Here is a 523-nt window from a genome sequence, read left to right as displayed (position 1 = left end):
CAACAACCACAGTCTTGAGAAACACGAAGAGGAAAAAAATAATCCTACAAAAAATAAATAACAAAGAAAGAGAGACGAGAGAAAAGGCGCAGCGAAGGAAGGTCAGACGGAGACAAATCAACGAAAGGTCGCGAAAGGTCAACAGACACTGGACGGAAGTAGGCGTCGACGGATCGAATTTCACGGATTCATTTGCTAAGAAAGGGTAGGTTTTTTTATTTACTATTGTGATATATATATATTTTTTTCCTTTTCTTTTATCTTCTTTTCCTTTTGTATTGCTGTTATTATCAATAAGTCGGAAGAAAGGTTACGACATTGCCTTTATTCGCTTTTATAATCTCTATTGTATCACTGGCATGCTTATTCACTGTTATCATTTATTTGCTAAGAGACGGTACGGCATTTTTCATTTACTAGTGTGATCTTTTTTTTTTTTTCATTTGGTGAGAAAGGGGATGACTGTATCATTCCTATTAATACTTATTCTAATTGACATTCATATAGTAAGAAAGGGTGCACC

Source organism: Penaeus monodon, chromosome 20, assembly GCF_015228065.2.
Source record: "Penaeus monodon isolate SGIC_2016 chromosome 20, NSTDA_Pmon_1, whole genome shotgun sequence".
In the NCBI taxonomy this organism is placed as follows: domain Eukaryota; kingdom Metazoa; phylum Arthropoda; class Malacostraca; order Decapoda; family Penaeidae; genus Penaeus; species Penaeus monodon.
The sequence above is the reverse complement of the archived record's forward strand: the minus strand, read 5'-3'. Positions refer to the sequence as shown.